Source organism: Falco peregrinus, chromosome Z, assembly GCF_023634155.1.
Source record: "Falco peregrinus isolate bFalPer1 chromosome Z, bFalPer1.pri, whole genome shotgun sequence".
Taxonomy (NCBI): Eukaryota; Metazoa; Chordata; class Aves; order Falconiformes; family Falconidae; genus Falco; species Falco peregrinus.
This window is the reverse complement of record NC_073739.1, coordinates 21,854,881-21,874,459: the sequence shown is the minus strand read 5'-3', so window position 1 is coordinate 21,874,459 and position 19,579 is coordinate 21,854,881. Positions and strand designations below refer to the sequence as shown.

The 19,579-nt window shown below is 42.7% G+C and overlaps 1 long non-coding RNA gene across 2 annotated transcripts; it reads left to right on the top strand.

Moving 5' to 3' along the window:
- The first annotated feature begins 682 nt into the window (after positions 1–682).
- LOC114013614 (uncharacterized) lies at positions 683–8,089 on the top strand. Of its 2 annotated transcripts, XR_003556689.2 has the most exons (5): positions 683–859; positions 1,198–1,261; positions 3,203–3,336; positions 6,552–6,723; positions 7,770–8,089. It is a non-coding gene; the product is annotated as an uncharacterized LOC114013614 (long non-coding RNA). The 2 variants fall into 2 exon arrangements; XR_008744945.1 differs by having other exon boundaries at positions 6,552–8,089.
- Positions 8,090–19,579: the final 11,490 nt, after the last annotated feature.

The window sequence follows — 19,579 nt, the reverse complement described above, 5'->3', positions numbered from 1 at the left end:
CTTATTGTATGGTGTCATTATTACATAAACAAGCCCTGGAAGGCTGTTTCCAGTTAGAGACGTGTAGCAGAAGGCTTAATCTGAGAGGCCCAGTAGGGTGTGATTTTAGGCTTTTTTTCTGTCTACATAACAGCAGACTAAATATTGAGGATGATTTGGGGACTACAGTGTTTCAGCCAAAAACATTCCTTGCAGTAAATTATTTCCCTTTTTCCCCCCTCCTTCACTTTAGAGACTTGGAGGGTTCATGTTTTTGGTTTTGGTTTGGGGCTTTTTTTCTTTCTTTGTTTTCTTTTTTTTTATTCTGGGGAGTCTGTAGCCAGCATCAGCTTCCCATATGTTAGAGGCATCTCAGGGTTTATTAGTCAGCCTAAGTCAATTGAGATTTGCTGTATTTGCTTTCATAAAAGCTGTGTGTACTATATACTTCTTGAACTGGAAATCACACAATGCTCCTTATTTGCCTTCAATCACTAGCAGATGCAGAATGGTCAGATCATTTCCCTTTAAACCGACCTAAGGGATTAAAGGAATTTAAAGGAATTTCCAACTAACTAGTGCCTCTGCTTTCCCTGACTTTACTTCTTGAGCCTTCAGGGTCAGAGCCTCTGGTAACTTAATCTGTCTCTCCCTCCCCCTGATTTGTTCGCTTCCTTCCTTTTGTTTGCCTCCGGAGCAGTAACCGAGTAGCCAGGCTCAACTCCTGTGTTTGCTGGCTTCCAAATTCTTACACCAAACATTTGTGTAAATCTGGTGGGAAGTGGGCGCTCTGCTGGAGCACAGGAGTCTAAAATGCACCTTCATAGCCGTTTTCAACCTTTAATCCTCGGGTATTCATAGGCATGGAACTGCATCGAAGGTAAATGCGAAAAGCATGCCTGTTCAGATTTGCCATGCGAGGGTCCTAGTCTCTACTGGAAAAAGGTGTAGGGATATAAGAAGGACTGAAAACTGCCCTCCGTGCAGCAGCCAGAGCACTGGGAACAAGCGCAGGTCCCCCAGTGCTGATGAAAGCTGTCCCGCAGAGGAGGGGGCTGCAGGGGCTGACGCGCAGCAGAAATTGCAAAGTCCCACGGGGCGGGGAGGGGGGTGCGGGGAGGGAGGTGGGGGGGAGGGGGGGGAGAGGAGGGCCACAATCTGCTTCCAATCAGGGATGGCTAATGGCAGTTCTGCATCTTTTGTTGGTTTTTGTTTCAGAAACCAGTTAGGAGCCTTTGTGTGGATTGTCTCAGCTATCAGGGGACAGGAGCTTACTCAGCAGGTGGTCATCGGAGAAGTGGCTGATGCCTTTAAAAATACCTCTGCCTCTTTTGTTCTCTGCCTGATGCCATGACTTTGGTGTTTCTAGTTTTGACATCTGCTCTTCATCCAATTACTCATTTTGACTATGTACTTGTAGGGCACGGAAGGGGCTTTCTTTCAAAGGCTCTATGTGTCATTACTTTCTTTGCTGACTGCCATCTTCTCTATAAATCGGTTTCTGTTAAAAAAAACCCGAAATCAATCCCAGCAACCTTCTAATCAGGTTGGTGATCAAAAAAATCAAAACCAGCTTTGTTAGTGTTTTTCCTTGAATTTCTTAACGTGATGAGTGATTATAAAAAAAAAAAGGTATTTAAAACTCTCACAGTGCATCATTAGTATCTGAAAGTTAGAAATTCTTAATTGACTGGATAAAAATCTTCAAAATATGAACAAAATCTTTCAAAGGAAGACAGTGATTTATGCCTTTTAATTACCAAGAATGGGGGTGGGGGGGTGGGGCAGAAAAAAAAAGAATCTCTTGTTGATACTAGAACTGCCACCTCCCTCTTCAACGAATTATGGTCATCAAACAAGTGTAATTTAAATGCTTATTTTGCCTACACATTCGTGATTAAAAAGAGGAAAACATGTAAAGCATGAGAAGGCATATAATGCATGATTCTCTGGAATAATGTTGGATTTTTGGATATCAAGCAGTTGGCACTTACAGTTATCATTTATGTTATTTCTTCATTGTAAACCAACAGGTAAAACTTGTAATGATAGAGCAAAGCCTAAGGTACCTCTGCATTCATCCAAAGTAGCCAGAAGTGTTTCCACCAATTTTGTCATTATGTCTTTGGAACTGAATTGAAAAAGCCCAAGGAAACCCAGAAAGATGTCAGGTTTAGGATATCAATGGGATCTGAGGTCAGATACAGAGCGAAAAACTAGACGATGAATCTGAGGAAAAAAAAATAATAGTAGTCATTCTTTTTTTGAAGTTCAATCTTTTCTTGTTGAGTTTTTAGAAAGGAGGAAGGAAGTGTTAATGAAGCTGCTGTGTCTGCACAGCAGCCTTTTAATCCCGTGGCTCCTCCTTCTGTGCACTGCTCTAGGAAGTGCTATGCTGTGTCATTTGTTGCTTTTTGGCGACAGGGAAGAAAGTGATTATATAAGGTAAATAAACCTTAACTGTGGGAAAGATGGAAGGAAAGACATTCTTCTTCATTTTTACACAGGCATCTTCCCATAAACGAAGGAGCAAGTTAAATGTTTCAGATGAGATGCAAATATCTAAATTAGCCTCAGAGTATGTGACTCTTTCTAGCAGCTCGTGGAAATTTAGACTCATTTAGCCTATCCAGGATGTACATATTGCTGAATCCTGAGTCCAAAATATTGTCTGTCATTCTTTTAGATGAAATTTCTCCATGTTACGCTGGTGAATGAGGCACATCTGTTAGTTGCCTCAACAGAGAGGGACTGGTTAATTTCTCCCATTCATGCCGGTTTGGAAAAGAGGCACTGCCAGCTTGCTGGAAGTGACCTCTATGGATAAACCCATGGACAGAAGGAGTGTGAAGGGGTCTTTGGCCCAAGGATTTTACTGATGGAAAATGTGGGGGAAATTACTTGGTCCTTGGAAGTCCAAGGCAGGCAGGTAAACAGTCCAGCCAAAGGAGGGAGTGCACAGCGACAGCTTGTGCTGCACAAATGCGTCAGGTGGCAATCTAAACAGGTAGTATGAGATGTGGAGAGAGAGAGAGCTATCATTTAAATTGCTAAAATACATATTTTGTAGTGTGTTATACTCTTTTGTTTTACATGATCCAACAGATGGTGGTACTTTCTTCCAAGTATTTAGGGAGGCTAGACTTGGCTTTCAGAACAGGGATGTTTTTTCTGATATTCAATCTACATTTATTTTGGCTTTCTTCCATCTTCTGACTCACAGTTATACCTTCTTGGACTAAGAACTCTGTGTGTCTCCATACTGCAGACCACCACATAGTCTCCAAGCTTGTTTGCTTCTGATGATGAAGAGGAAGAGGGTCTCAGAGGATCGCTCGTAGTCAGTCCTTGACCTGGGTAATTTTGATGTCTTGCTGGTGTCTGCATCCTGCAGTTAATCATAGCAGCCGTTAATTGGTATTTAGCTGATCTTGCTGCATTTTAAGTCTGGAAGTACTGAAAATGATTTCTGTAGAAGAAATCTCAGGACCTGTGGTTTTGATCATGCTGCTAAATCCTTTATTTATGCAAGTTCTCTGAACTTTCTCTGACGTGTTAGCAACTTTGTGTCTCACCTTAGTTGGCAAGAAATTAATATTGATGTTTGAGTTCAGTCACACCACTGCTATACAGATCCATATGATGGCTTTTTCATATGGTTTCATAAAATGTATTGCTCACTTTTGCCACCGCTTTTCTATTACAAGTTCGTTGCTAATTTTGACTTTTCTATTATTTTTATTGAGCTTTTTTACCTTCACTGTTTTGCAAGTGCCTCCCTCCTGCTGAATATCTGTTTCAGTTTATTTTCCCTCAGACACGTTAACTTGCCTTTTTCATGTTGAATCTCGTTTTGTTACTTCCTGCCTATATTTCTGACCCCTCTAGGACACTTTGTTTTATGATTAAACAAACCTGTTCATGGGATCCTTGAAAGAAGAAATTGTGCATTTGTAGGTTTATTTGTATTGAATCATAGTGAAAATTACACCTTGAGGGAGGGCTTTATTACATTTAACTACTTAGCCAGGATTAATTAGAATAAACAGCATAGGAGTCAAGACCGTCCAGATGGGATCTCACTCAAAACTGTGCTTCAAAATATATATGTTGACTTGTGGGTTATCTACATATGATTCCTTTGATTAATGAAGCTTAGATCAGCCTAGATGAGTTACTCATTATTGTGGGTTCAGATACTCCAAAATGCTTTATATATCATGGATTTGGACAGGTTAAGTGTAGTGACTGAGGGGGAGTTTCCCTTTTCGAGGTACCTTGTGTGTGGGACCAATAATTTAAAACACCACATAAGAAAGAATTTACCTGTACACTGTGCTCTGCTGGGGTTAAAGTATTTATAGCATTTTCTGGACTCTGCCTTTTTTAAGGAGTCTTAGTTTTTGTCCTGCTGTACAGCAAAGGGAAATTCCAGCTCAAGGCCAATTAGAGGTTATGCAATATTGGTGGGGGTTGAGGGAGAACTGAATTTCTGCACTGACATTGTTTTTTGTCAGATCATAACTCTCATCTTATTTAAGAATATCGTAAGAATCAAAGCCATATTTTTCTGCTGATGTGTTGAAGAGCCCAAAACCTCCAGTTAAATATTGGATAGTTTGATTTTGTAGAAAGTTTATAGGAAAAGAAAGCATTTTGTCATGTAAGTGGAAGGGTTGTACTGAGCCAGGTTTTCATCTGTTGCATCAGTGTAATGCTAAATGAATTCTACTGATCCTAGTGGGATGACGTGGGATTTTTTTCTGGATTCACACTGGCCTCACTGAGATCAGAGTCTAGCCTACTATTTTTTAATGGACTTTAGGGAAAGTACTGAGGCTATCTGAAGGATTTCAGCAATACACAGGGACTGTGTGAACATGTAACTTTTGCTTTAAATATACATATCACAATATTTTAGAGACAACAGCAGGGAAAAAAGTCCTTGGCAGGAGTGACTTACAGGCAAAATACTTTTTTTTTCCTTCCCTATTTTTTTTTTTTTAACACTACAGTGCTGGCAAAGTTTAAATAAGCACACTGCACAGCTATGGAAGAAATAAAACTCACAACTGTATTACATCAAAAACTGAAGCTCTGGCAAGCTAAAATCAAAGCCCATGTCAAGTACATCAAGATCACCATCAGGCTTTGTCTGCCTGCTCAAAGAGCTTACTCTTGATAAAGGGGAAAAAGGCAGGAGGGAGCAAGGTTTTACACTCATAACTCACGTTCCATATCACATAACAGCTGCTCTGGGCTTTGTCTCATCCTTGAAACCTATTCTTCGCTGAGGAATGAAAGAAAGGAATGAGAAATCCACAGGAGGAGGTGTGCAGTGCCTGTGCAGAGATTCTCGCCATGCTGACAGCTTGCTGTAATACCATTTAAATGTAACCACCACCAGCTAAGGAAACAGGAACATGGCTGTGTACTGCGTGTGCCTTCCCCTTACCCCCTGCACACTTGTGCTCATTACAGCTCTTTCTTTAAACTGCTGGCTAGACAGCTGGCAATGCCTCAGAGGAGTGCCGAGTAAGGGAGCATATAAATTACTGTTGCGTTTTACGGCCAAGATAAACTCAAACTGCAGGGTTATAGCCTGAACTGACACACAAAAAAGAGAACCTAGCAGGCCTCTGAAAAGCAAAGGGAAAAAGAAAGAAAGCAAGCATGTTTTGGCGAACCTACAAGTCATGTGGTGGGGGTAGAGGGGAAGCAAAGCCATATAAAATGTAGAGCTTCTTTAGGTCTGCAGAGAAAAACAAGGTTAATACTTCTGTGCATGCAACCGTAAATCTGTAATTTAAAATTAGTTGGTTTTTTTTTTAAATAGCTGTGGGCTTGTTTGTACTGTGTCGTCACTGTAGATTTGCAAAGATGGTAAAGGATGTGTGGTGATAATTTCTGTATTATGCATTTTATTAAGTGAAGCTTAGTAAACATGTAATTTCAAGTGGGTCAGTGCTTGGATAGTTTCCAGATGAACACTGAGCAGGTTGCTCTGCTTGGAACTGTCTGTGCTGGCTCTGTGCCTCCCATATGGGATAGGCTATAGCTTGTTTGAAACAATGAGTTCAAGATACCCTGGAGTGTGAAATAGTTATTAAGGTTAAAATATTATTTCAGCTCCATGGTCATTTGCAATACACTTTACACAGGAAAGAACAAACAGTGGTTCCTGATTTGAGGAGCTTTATTTAATCCTGCACCCACTGTTGGATAGGTTATACTAGAGAACACAGGATTTCTTTGAATGCAGGCATGGCTCTAGGCTGCAGCTTGTAATACCAGGTGACAAATATTCAGATATTTCTATATAGACCCTCCAGTTCGTTACCTAACACCACTGCAAGTGTACCCTGGGAGTGCCACATAGTTCATGCAACAAAGAGAAGCTGAAAATGTATACAGGTTGACTCGTTCCCTTGGGAAATAGTGCTCAAGTATCAGAAGACCCACAAAATAAGTACTGGAATTACTTTCAAAAAACTGTGGACTGGATTGCAGTGTGTGGTGTGTGTTACTGCTCTGCTGCAAGGAACCATAAAACATGAAGCTTTATCTTTCAGCCGGAAACCCTGGAACCTCTGGGAGACCACGATCTAAATCAAGAATCAAAATACTTCCCCAGCGCAACTGCAAATTGAAAAGAAGCCCTAGTACTGTGCTGGCAAATATATGGATGGAAGATGACTTCAAAATGCTTAAAAGGTTCCCAGAGCAACTTGGTGACCTTTCTAGGTGAGAAAGATATTAATGTCAGGTATGTACTTGTTATGATTTGTGGATGCCTGAGAGGTGAGAAAGGGAGCTTTCAAGAAAAGCAATTATTTGTTTGCTATATGTTAACAGTATGATGGTGTTTGTTTAAAAGTTATCATACTGCACAAATAAAATGTCATGGCTAAGGAAAGTGAGGCAAAATGCTCTACACAGTTTATTACAATAGAAGTCCTGCAAAGACAAACCATACCATGGTTTTGACCTTTCAAAATCAAACCCATGCTGCCTTCAATCAACACTGTACTGTCTATACCAAGCTGAAAGACTGAGTTTAAAAAGACTTTTCTTATTTCAGTTCAATTTTTAAAAAGTTACTATACTAGGATCTAGTACAAGGAGGAAAGGCTGAAGGAAAGGTCTGACAGGAACCTCATGAAATTTAACAAGGAGAAGTATAAAGTCCTGCACCTGAGGAGGGACGACCCCAGGCACCAGTACGTGCTGGGGGCTGCCCAGCTGGAAATCAGGCTGGCCAAAAAGGCCCTGAGTGTCTTGGTGGACATCAAGTTGAGCATATGCCAGCAATGTAGCCTTGCTGCAAAGAAAGTGAATGGTATCCTGGGCAGCATTAAACAATTTATTACCAGCAGGTTGAGGGAGGTGATCCTTCCTCTCTGTTCAGCACTGGTGGGGCCACACCTGGGGTACTTTCAGTGCTGGGCTCCCCAGTACAAAACAGACACTGTCACATACTGAAGAGAGTCAAGGGAAGGGCCTCAAAGATGATGAAGGGACAGGAGCTTCTCTCCTATGAGGAAAGGCTGAGAGAGCTGGGTCGGTTTGTTATGGGGGACCTCATCAATGTGTATAAATACCTGCAGGGAGGGTGCAAAGAGGACACAGCCAGGCTCTTCTGAGTGGTGCCCAGTGCCAGGACCAGAAGCAGTGGACACACACTGAAACACAGGGGGTTCCCTCTGAACATCAGGAAATACATTTTTACTGTGAGGGTGACACAACAGTTCACTGACCTTAATGATAAATCTCTAGCAGCTTCTTTTCAGGTTTTGTTCTTAATAGTGAGAGAAGTGCTGGAAGATGACTGGAAAATGTTGCTGAAAATTGGAAGAAACAAGTACTAGAACAAACAATACTGTCTGGGAGATTGGCTACACAGCTGGTTGAAGTACTGATGTTCTAATGTGCTCGTGGTATTTGCCAGATTCTGCTTCGATAAGGAAATACACTAAGAATTACTTTCTTGTGAGATGAGCCACCACAGGAAAGATGTACCAGAGAAGACATGTTCTCCCAAACCACAGCCAAAGCCTCGTGCCTCAGCATTGCTTTTACATTGTCATGTTTGCACAATGAACTTTATTAAAGCAAATACACCATCCAAATTACTTGTACTAGTTTTTGGTAGTAGCTATTATTTTTATACAGTTCTTATACTAGTTACTGCTGCAGTTGCTGCTACGAACATGTCCCTACAGCTCTCTCCTCTTCGCTTGGCAACCCACTCAGCCCAGAGACACAACCCTTCTTTCCCAAGCTATTGCATTGAACAACATTGCAGGGTTAACAGCAAAGGCCACCTGATTTGCAACTCACTTCTTCCTGTGCTAGGCCTTTAGGGATGCTCCAGCACTTACCCTGCCAAACTCCAGTCACTTAGCTCTGCCCACAGGTTCCCAAGGTGTATTGTCCTCATGCTTAGTCCAGGCTTTCTTAAACCTCCCTGAGCCTGATTCAAATGCTGAAGGGAACAGAAGTGCTGATTCCTACTTGCACTGTATCAAACCGGTCCTCTACACAAAAAATACTTGAAGCAGTAGAGAGAATATTGACTCTAGAAAGTTGACAGGATTATTGATTTTGTTCATTTGCTTTCTGGATTTTAAATGTCAAATAAAAACATAGGAACCCATTCAAAGAAACAGAGACAGTTTCCTATCTCCCATTTATATCGTTTGCAAAACGTACTTAGTGTTTTACCTTCAGTTGATCCTACAGAGTAGCCACAGAGAAACTGCTTAAATCCGGGAGCATCATATGGGTACCAGGACTGCCCAGACAAAAGGAGGGCTGTTTAAATCACAGAGCCCTTCTTAGGCTCAGAAATGGGGAGAAACTGGGCAGAGATTTTGATCTCCCTTCACCTGCACTACTTGGGAAATGCATTTCCACACAGAGCTGAGGAACCCAGAGGGAAATAAAGGAGTCCAGATTGCAGCTATTCAGGGCACAACATGTCCAAGGCCACGCAATGTTCAGAGGAGGAGAAACTCCACAAACCCAGCAGCCTGGGCACTGGCTGCAGCACCAGCACTGTCCATCCATCACAGCTCTTGCCCAAGCATGCTCTCAGGAGGGAGCTCCAAAGCCACCACTACAGCAAAGAGGGCAGCGACACTTCTGGATGGGGGGGAAGTGCCCAGCTGGATAACCTCCACCATGGGACACTGTGATGCCTAACGCTGCAGCCCTCCCTCTCCCTCCCTGGCCACCAGCTCCTACCAAAAACGGGACACAGCACTGCCCTGGCATCACCTACACCATTTCAAGACCGTTGCACCTGCAGCACTGGAAATGACAAGTAAAAACTGCTGCTCAGCAGCTTCCTCTCTTACTGCTGCAACATGCCAGCACACGGGCACCAGGCTCTGATGTCACCGCCATTAGGCACAGCATCATGGAGACATTTGAGAACTTCCACTTAGTACCCTCAGCCAGCTGGTGCCAACTCTTTAGTGCTTGCTGTCTGGCCGGACCAAGCCCAGCTGCCCAGAGGAATGCCTACAGCTAGGCACCACTTTGGTCTAACCCTGTCAAGAGAGTTTGAAAGGGGGCCATCTTCAGGAGAAATATCTCCTGCTTTGCTTCAGATGAGCTCTTCGAATTGACAGACTCAACTTCCTCTGTCCCTCCAGGATGGATCAAAAGCGCACCTTGTGATGTTGATCTAGCATCCCTCAAGGATGAAAAACATTTCCAAGCATGCAGGGGGGGGCACAAAACCAACAGAGTTCATTGCATTTCTTTAGAGGAGACCTCTGGTGAAACTGATGATTTCACGTCCCTCATTTTTCCAAAGAAGCTTTGAAGAGTTCTCCAAAGCAATTGGTTTCCATCCATTCAGTGGGTTGATGATGGCATCATGTTGCCATCGACAAGGAACCCCTCAAAAAGGAGGTGCTGGCACATACCTTTCTGTGCCACCGTTTTTAAAACTGACAGCATGACAAGTTTCCTTCATCAGCTCCACCTCTATGCATTCACCATAGTACAAGAGGAGTCAAAAATGTCTGACTCGCTTGGTGAATTTCTGGCAGAAGCAAAAGCATCTTCTGCTCATAGCAAGGTACATCACATCCCCTGTGCATGAACTGACTCTCATAGCAATTGTAGCACAAAAGCTTCACCTTCCAGTATCATAGGCCTTGGCAATGGAAGAAAGAAGGGCAGGAAATGCTTAGAGATTCATTCCTTTCTCATCGTTTCAGATGAAAACACAAGGGTGGCCATTATATCACAGAACCAGAGCATAACCTTTTGTTCTGCCTAAGCTTTAGGTTTCAAATGCCCAATAGAACTTGCAAAGACCCATGTTGGTCTTTTGCTGTTACAAGACTCAGTTCTCCTGTCTTGGTGTTTCCCCACTCCAAAGACTAACTCTTCTTCTTGCTTCTACTACAAACCCATCTTCAAGAGAAGTGATCCCCACTCGCTTGAGAGGTTGCCCTGGTTTTGACTGGGGTAGAATTAATTTTCTTTTCAGTAGCTGGTGCACATGCTGACAGCACACGGATGGGTATGGCTGTGGCTGGGTGGTGTTTACACTCAGTCAAGGACTTATTATTTTCTCAGGCCCTGCCAGCAAGAGGGCTGGGGGTGCACGGGAAATTGGGAGGAGACACAGCCAGGACTGGTGACCTGAACTAGCCAAGAGGTATTCAGTACCATATGACATCATGCTGAGTATATAAACTGGGGAAAGAGGAAGGAAGGTGGGGGACATTTTGCATTATGGTGTTTGTCTTCCTGAGTAACCATCACACAGGATGGAGCCCAGCTTCCCTGGGGATGGCTGAGCACCTGCCTGCCCATGGGAAGCGGTGAATTAATTCCCTGTTTCGCTTTGCTTTCCTATGCATCTTTTGCTTTACCTATTACATTGTTTTATCTCAACACTCGAGTTTTACATTCCTTTCTGATTCTCCTCCCCATCCCTCCAAGTGAGGGGGAGTGAGCGAGTGCCTGCCTGGGGCTTGGTTGCCACCCGGGGTTAAACCAGAACAGCAAGCAAAGAGTTGGCCACCAGAGGAGAGCAGCAGCTGCATTTCCACCGGTGCCAGCTCTGGAGGAAAACCACTCCAGAGGCAGCCCAGATGTGCAGCGCGGGGGTGCAGCCGCTGCTGCCAGACCTCGCGCCCCCTCCCTTTCCCTGCCACCGCAGCGCAGCCAGGCCCTGCCCGGCCCCCAGCAGCGGCTCCTGCCGCCCCTGCCCCTCCAGCCAGCCAGGGCACAGCTCCAACGGACAGCCGGGCACCTGCACAGAGGGCCGGGGTCTCCCGCCCTCCTGCCCCTGCACCGGGCGCAGCGGCCCTGCCGGCCCCGGGGCTGCCCCGCGGCCTCACCTCGGGCACCTCGGGGTCCCGTGGCTGTCCACGCTGGCAGCAGCCCCTGCTCTGGCCGTGCCAGGGCCACCGAATGCCCACTCCCCAGCCACCCCTCGCTGCCCAAACCTGACCGCCACAGGCAGCGGGCTGGGACCCTGCTGCTCGCTATGGCAGATCAGGAGACCCACCAGGTACCAAGCCAGCAGCGTCAGGTACCTGGAAGCTGTCGCAATAAGAAACCCCACCCAGCTGTCCTGTCCTGTTTATACAGCCGAATCCCAGACTGACTTTCTAGTTCACCAGTCAAAGCAGAACCAACTGATCCAGAAGCAATTACTGATTTCTTGTAACAATCAAGCTCAGATTCTACTAAGTCCCAGATCTTTCACCTCACTTGAGAGCTTTCCAAGTTTTTGTCAAGTCATATAGAAGCAAACCAATGTGGGAATGCAGCTTTGAGTAAGGGTCTGAGGTGGAAACAGTCTTCCTACTAAAACCTAACCACCAAAATCATTACTGCTAACAATGCTGACCCGGAGCTGGGGATGCCGCTTGTACCGAGGCAGGTGCTGAGAACTTCTGGCCTTGCAATGTCGCCTCCCGCAGAGGGCAGGCAAATTGTGCCTCACTTCGGTTTTCTCACCCCCTGGGCTCCACCACAGAGGGGTTGAACCCCAGGGGTGAGCAAGAATATCCCCTGGGGTGTGCAGAGGCACTAGAACTATATTTAGTTCATACAAAACAAAAAAAAAAAGCTCTACAAATAAATTAAGCTTTACTAACATTTAACATAGAAATTGACACCAGTGTACCCACTTGCTCTGCATGTCAGAGCATCCCATGTCATACACAATGCCAAGGTCTCCTGAGGGAAGAGTATGTGTCCAGGGCACAGAGATCTTCACAGGGGTGCCCTCCCCCCTCATCTGCTTGTTTTCAGTGTATTGCCACCATGACTGAACAAGAAACTCCTACCACGAAAGAAGACTCAGAGGACATGGGCCAGGGCAATGTGCCCATGAAGCTCAGAGAAGAGTGCAGCCTGGGACTGATCACAGCTGCTGAAAGCAGCTGACCTGATCTTAACACCAAAGGGACCTGGTGGTGGCCTTTGTTTTAGATCGGGGTCCTCAAACTACAGCCCGCGGGCTGGATACGGCCCCCCAGGGTCCTCAATCCGGCCCCCGGTATTTACAGACCCCCCCGCCCCCCCGCCGGGGGTTGGGTGGGAAACCAAGCAGCCGCAGATGGCTGCCTGCCACTGCATCCGCGCCGGCCCCTGCTTAAACAGTGTGAGGACCCCTGTCTTAGATTAACAGCTATCAACAGTGGAGTGGTGATCAGCTGATGGTGGGAAAGTTTCTCCCTCAGTTCATTCAAAGAACTTGAATGTCTTCCTGAGTTACACAGGTCAACATAGGGGGAGTGAGTAAGTGGCTCTGCTCAGCACAGAGAACCTAAAAACTAATGAAAGGCGTTCATAGAGAGCATCAGAGTTGAGATGCCTTCAACCCACAGATGCCTTTCTGGCAATTGGGGATGCCCAGTATCGTGATGGTGAGCATACTAGGGAGACCAATAATGGGAAGCACATTGTCATCGTGATTAAACTGTTTATTGCAATTGCTACATATATTTTGCTAAGTTTGTATCACTCTGCTAAATCAGAAATTCCTTGTAACAAAGTATCTTCAGACAAGTAAATCTGATATTAAACATTACACATTCCATGTATGGAACATACAAAATAACCTGGTCAGAGAGCAGCAGACTCTGACAAGGAGGTTCCTCTTGAACAAAAGGGAACACTTTTTCAGTGTGAGTGTGACTGGGCACTGGTACAGTTTGCCCAGAGAAATTGTGGAGTCTTACACCTTGGACATGTGCAAAAACTGTCTGGACATGGTCCAGGGCACCCAGCTTTAAGTGGCCCTGCTTGAGCAGGGAGGTTGAATCAGATGAAATCCAGAGGTCCCTGCCAGCCTGAACTGTTCAGTCACTCTGTGATTCTCAGAATCATGTCTTGCCTTACAGGTAAGCATGTTGACTCTGTCCTCTTCAGGCATTTCTAGCCATGGTCCTTCCTAAGCCAGGAATTCTTACACAATGGTTTGGGTTGTGCTGGTCACATTCACATCCTGAGTCTGTTTTGTGATGCTAAAAAATGCTGAGTCTTTGTAATATACAATGAAAATGTGGAAAAGATTGTGTTCAAAGAGCGTTCAAAACAGATGTGACTTGGAGTTCACTATAGCCTTCCTGAAAGGCACTGGGTCACCCCTGCTATGTGTAGCAGTACTGGGAGGCAGACTGGTGTGTGCTGCCCTGTTACCTGGCAGCCCGAAGGCTATGTCCCTGCTCTGGTGTGCAGAGCATTACACACGCTCAAGGTGCTGAACCTCTGTGAACACAGTGGGGGGAAAAAATCAGAACTACCAGAGGGGGCCCTTTTGTGTCATACAGCTAAAGAGAGGAAATCTGTTTTTTTATAGAGAACTTGTCCATTCCCTTCTTAATGGAAATATAAAACTCCTGGGACTAACCCTATATTTTCTGTAAAAGGGTGGACTGAGCCCAAGTGCATATTACCTGTCACTTCCATAATTATTACACTTCTAGGAACAGCTTTTCATCTCCAGAGATTTCTCCCTGGGTCCAGCAGAGCACCTCTATGATGTCCTAAACCTGGCATTGATATATAGTGTCACCAGTATGTGACTGGACATAAAAGCTATCTAAATACTGTAATCTGTTCTCAGCCCACAATAACACACACACTTGCATCCTTTCTGGTGTCTGTCATGAGTGACGATGCCTGACAAGTACAGGTAAGAGGCCTCATAACATTGCATGCAAGCAGATAGGGTTTGGGATTTTTTTTTCATCCATGAGGGAACTATGTAGTTATAGTTCCATGGCTGTGAGCTCTTCCAGTCAGATAAAGGCAGCTATGGGAAATGTCTTCCATTTTTAAATAGACACATAATTCCCAGGTTCTCCTATTAGATTTCTTTCATTACAAATGAATGGTAATTCTTACCTGGAATTCAGTTTAAGTTCTACATAAAGCAATGATTACATAGATTACCATTTAGTGCTTTGGTGGCTAAATGTTTCAAAAGTGACTCTTCTGAGGTTCTAATGCTAGCTTTGCTTTGAAAATAGTCTTCCAATGACTAAATTAAGCTTCTGGTCAATAAAAGAAAAAAATACACGTTTCTGTTAAATTATTAGCTTTTAACATCACTAAGTCATACATAGTAGTACTGTGAACTGCTTTTGCAACTAGAAAAATAACATTTCTTCAAAGGAATTTTGAAGTTATGTCATGATTTGTTCCTCTAAACATTATACTCATTCAAGACAGCTTTCAACAGTTATATTAGCTCAAATTTTAAACCAATGCTGCAACTTTTTGACAACCACACTGCAATCTAAAATAGATGTAGTAACATGTTGCCTTGTGATTGAAAGAGCCAGATTACTGCCTTTATAAAACATGCCCTCCAAACCGTTATTTTATTTCTTTTGAAGACAGACATTTGCTGAAGTGTCTGTCACATGGTCAGCTGTTTTCATGGAAAGTTGCCTTTATAAAGGTTTGGATAGTCACCGAGCTATTCTCTTTAGAAAATTCATACTTCCTATGACACTAAGTAAGGCATCAAGTGGTATCAGAGGTTAAGACATGCTTCAGCCTTTGCTGCTAAATTTTAATTGTCTCATCAGGGCTTCATATTTTATTCCTACAGTTTCTCTTCCCAAATCATCTCCATTTCTCAATAATTATACCAGATTTTTCTAACTTGTTGCTTCCCACTGCAGGCTCTTTAGGTTGGATCACGTCATATGTTACCATGTTTCACAGTTGAATGGCTTGCTGCTCACTCACTTGACTCTCATAATTGTATAAGAAAGGCCACATATATGGCCTTTTTTAAAAAAAAAATTATTTGTATTTATGGAGTTTAATTTACTGAGACAAACTCTAGAGGATAACCAATGAGGTCTTGGTATTGTAAAGTGCAGACCAGCTGAAGATCAAAGCATTGTTCTTAGTTTTGGATTCAGTTTTTCCTGGATACTCTAAACTTCTTTTGCAATTATTTCTGATGTGTTACATATTCCATTTACTGGATATATATATGGGCCTCGCACCTCATCTTTATTTTCTGTATATGGAAGTTATTTGGGTTTTTTTGATAGTGATATAATTTCAGTAACAACTTTCAATAACATTTACAGTTTATCCTTGATTTGAAGGGGAATAAAAGGACATTAATAAGCAGTAAGGCCATCCTAAAGCCAGCGTCATTACAATAAATAGCCACTGTTTTTCATTTTCAGGTGTATTTCATAGAATGGGTATGGATATATAACTCATCTGGGCTTCTCCATTTTTCCTGGCTGTCACACCATGCGAGACAGCGTAAGTATTTCTTGTTATAAATGTGAAGATAAGCAAACTCTGCAAGTACTGTAGAGTGCTTTTCACCAATAAATGGTAATAATACAGAAAAGAATGGTCTTAATGAAAAAAGACACAAGTACAGTAATGAATGCATTTTTTCAAATAGAAACACAGCCTTTCAAAACAAAAAAGTGTGTGGTCTCTGAAATCCATCCTAGATAAAACTGTGCATATCCATAGCCAAAGTACGTCAATCAATTCCTCACTTGCTTTTCTTTGAAAAGGAAATAAAATCACAAGTACACAGAATGTGGAACAAATTACTGGAAGCATGGAGATAAATCAATTATTCACCATTTATTACAAAATAAAATGGCTCAACAATTCATAAATATAAGGTATGCTAATGCCTAAACCATGACTAATACACATGGGTTTATTTCTGTCTTTATTACGTTTTGCTTTTAATATAGGCCTTTAAAAGAGAGGGGATATTTTTATGTGGAAAATTTACAAGAGGAAAAATTTCCATTCCATTCCATTTTTGGTGATTTCATGTGCCTGAGATTTCACTCTTCCATAAAATTCCTCTGGGATAAAGGATATTTTTCACATTGAATTATACAAATGTTTGAGAAGGCACTTCTGTGTGAAATGTCATGCTCTGCAGTTCTGATCAGATGCTTAAGAGGAATTGTGGCCACATTTTAAATTTGTATTTTGAAGGAAGATACCAGTAAAAGTGAAGAAAAGATCATTATCTTGACCAGCTGGCTGTTGAAATGCTCCTATGTATTTCTAATTTGCTACAGGACTGAAAAAATAAAGATCATTCTTTCTTAAAGAAAAGAAACAGTGTTCCTGATACTCCAAGGGAGCCTTAATGTATGACATATTTGTGAAGGGAGTGAGATGATTTCACAGAGCCTTGTCTGCTGATAGATCATCTGCCACAGTGTGAGCTCCTGATAAGTTCCTTGGGTTGGAGAAAGGGATATACTGTGATTTCAGTTGAGAAAGAGGAAATGGACCCTGGCTTTCATGTCTAAGGATTTTGCTTTCCGGAGGTAAGTCTTGAAAGAGCTGATTCCCCTGAAACTCCTGTTTCTGAGACAAGAAATTTTGCTTTGAATTGTGTGTGGGAGGGATGCCACAATCTTTTTCTTAGGGATGAAGGGGCCAGATTACCACGAAAGAATCCTAAAGCCCCTCTTTCTGCATTACAAAGAAGTTCCTCGTGCTGGGCAAGCTCTAGTGAAAACGGCTTGCTAGGAGTCGGATAGCAAGCAGGAAGGGCCATGATGCCTCTGCTAAACAGCAGGGCAGACCATGGTATGCATAGTCTGTTGGAAGACAGACACGATCTTGGGGCTATTGCAGACATGCTAAGGACCTCACCAGCTCCTGGACCGACAAAACTGTGGCTGAAAGCTGTCCTCCTGGCTGTCTTCTCCCTTGGCTGCAAGCTCTGAGCTTCACCTGCAGGACATGGTTGCAAAGCTCAATTCTGTGATCTGAGGCAACACCCAGCTTTAAGTGACTGCAGGAATTCAGCAAGTTTGCACGCACATAAGTGCCTCTCTGGCTGAAGGGCAGGAGGTGGGTTGCAGTCTGTGACGAAGTATCAGAGCAAACAACGTGCATAGATTGCTAAAGTAATGCAAACGCAACCCCAAATGCTGCATGAATCAGTCCTTTAGACCAAATAGGTCTTCGTGCAATCTCAGTTCCTTATGTTGTAGTTCATGCTCTAAATAACTTTGAATCAGTTTGATGTGGGACACCAAATTTATGTGAAATGAAGTTTCTTTGGCTTTGCTGAATCACATTAATCCCTCTAGTTCCCCAGTGTTACCATTTAATCTGTGATTTAACCAACATGTGTGAAGTATCATGGCTGAAAGATAAAGCAGCATTTTAAAGCAATCATTCTGCCTATAAAGGACTGCAAGTGATGAAAGAATAGAAAAAAACCTAGGTAATACAGATTAGAGATTTTCTGAAGTTTTTTGAATTGGCTGAACTATATCTCCAAAAGATAGATGCTTTGAATGGAGTTGCAGACATATTTTCTTCACAGATGTTAAGACTTCCCTGAAATTGTAGCCTCTGTGTTTACCAGAACATCAAGAAATGCTAGGTTAGCTGGTGTCAGAATTGATTTTTCAGTGCTGATCTGAAATTTGTGGTAGAACGTAAGTGAACAATAGACAACAGCATGCACAGGCTTGCAACTCTTACGCTACACATTTTGCTGCTCCTGGAGGTGAAGAAAAGACAGCAAAACCAGTCAGAAAAATATAGGGGTATTGTTTGCATATATGAAAAGAAAACGATAGATGGACACAAAAGGAAGAAATAAGGTTTGAAGACAAGGAATGAACTTATTTCTCAAAGGACCCATGATTTATGATCAAGTTAACAAATGTCAAATAATGGAGCTGTAAAGGGCGCAGGTAGTTGTCAAATCCAGAAACTGTATTTCCATTTACACTGAGTTTTCCAGTGAGTGAGTCATTACAGTTTTTCAGAAGCTGTGATGCCAGGCAGTGCTTCATGTGGAAATAAGACTTTGTTAAAAATATACTTGTTAAGCATTTCTTCTTTACATTTGATGCACGCCCCAGTAGATGTCATAATGTTTAAATGGTTGCTTACTGTTCAGAGTGCGTAAAATGCACAGCTTGGGAATGTACTTAGTAGCTTGTGCAGAACTGTGAAGTCAAGGGCAAAAGGCACAAGTGAGTTTCCAGGCTGAAGACTAAACTGCTGGATGAAAAACAATAGGGATGGTGTTGGATATAGACTCACAGCACCACTCATACATCTTAAACAGATCTTTGTCAGACACAAGATCACACAGTCCCCATAGTAATAATAAAGCAGCGTGCCTTCTGTTTTTTACACACTTCTTTCTTTGAAGAATTGTATTTAGGAACCAAGCCGTCTGACAGATTTGACAAATTTTTATTACTGTGTGTCCAGCACAAACAGTTCTTCTCAATATACTTAGAGAAGAGCAAAAAATCTTTTAACAAACACAGAGGTGCTTTCAGCTCGTCAAGTGAGATTAGCCAGTTTAGTGTGGCTGCATGGCTGCAGTCATTAATTGAGAGCCAAGGGAGATCTATTCTACAGAGAACAGAGTATTTTACAGCATATCTTGGATAAAATATCTTCTGGTCAGCATTAACTCCCAAGCCTTGTTAAACAGCATAATTGAAAGAAAAATGTCACATAATTTTGCTCCTAAATAATTGATGGCAGCTGAGCACCAGACAAAAGGCCTGATTCTCCCTCCCCTCTCTAAGGCTCTCCAGGCCCTGTCTGAGAAACCTGCCGGCAGTCAGTGGAATTTATGGGGGTGTAAAAATATTGTAGCTGATAAGAGAAACAGGCTGAGTACACGCCTGCACAGCTTTTGTTTACTACAGTAATTCTATTCTTTTGAGTGTTCATAGCCCTGTTTTCTTTTGCTGAATACACAGATGTGTTCAAGTGAGTGGGAGAAAATACCTTTAAATATGCAAATTAAAGAAATAACTGACAACTTCGTAACAAACACTGGTGGCATGTCTGTTGTGCTTAAAGTGGTTTAAGACTTAAAGAAACCTAGGATTGACTTTTCTGTTTTCTGACACAAAAAAAAAAAAAAAAAAAAAAAAAAAAAGAGTAGTACAAAATCAGGTTACAAGCTAAGAACACTTAAAAGAGAAAAAAGAAATACATTTTTCTTGTATGAAAAGACAGATGGACTTTAGAAAGAAAGATTATGAATAACTCTTTTTTCACATAGGAATTTTGAAATTTTGAAAGCAATTCATTTACTGACTTAGAAATC